Genomic DNA, 799 nt, shown 5'->3' on the forward strand with positions numbered 1-799 from the left:
GTTCAGGCTGAGGTTACCCAGGTCTGTGACTTTTCAGCTTTCAGTTTGAAATGTTTTTCTCATTCTAATTTTCTACTGCTAAAGCAAAGCAGATAATTGAAGCAATGATACCGGTAGTTCAGGCCTAGATAACTATTTGGGAAAGGAAGTAACCAAATGAATCAGTGAAATATAGTTGTTTTGTCTCATCAATCCTGAAAAAGAATCTCAACTATTTGTCTTTTGCGGTGGGAAGGATTTACATTAGATCATCGTCCTAGCTATTGCTCTCATTTTGGATACTCGTCGTGGCCTTTTCTCCAGTCTGGACTTGAGTTGGTAACTACGGAATAGAACTTTTGCTATAATAAGGGTCTAATTGGCATTCTGTATAATGATGTTCCTGTATGATTTTGGAATCATAAAAGATTCTCAAGGAGTGCTTCTCACAGATGAAAAACTATGGACATAGAAAGTTCCTGTTTTTATTTTATTTTTGATTTAATCTTTATTGTATTTTTTCCCATTACCATTTAGTCCCCTTATACCTTTTTCCTCCCAACAAAGTCCCACTTTTTAGTTTCTTCAGCAGAGTGATGTGCTCAGCACATGGTAGGAGTTCAATTGGCTTCATAATTTAAAAAAGAAGGACGTAAGAGCACTGACTAAACTGATCAGTTAGCAATTCAGTTAAGCAGCCAGTGCTAGGGTCTGTGTGAAAGGGTACCCGTTAACTTTGCAGTGACCATCTCAGCAGCCCTTGTGGGTCCACGCAGGAGAATGACAGGTACCCGGAAAATGAAATCAAAGGTGGGAGGAG

Source organism: Desmodus rotundus, chromosome 11, assembly GCF_022682495.2.
Source record: "Desmodus rotundus isolate HL8 chromosome 11, HLdesRot8A.1, whole genome shotgun sequence".
Lineage (NCBI taxonomy): Eukaryota > Metazoa > Chordata > Mammalia > Chiroptera > Phyllostomidae > Desmodus > Desmodus rotundus.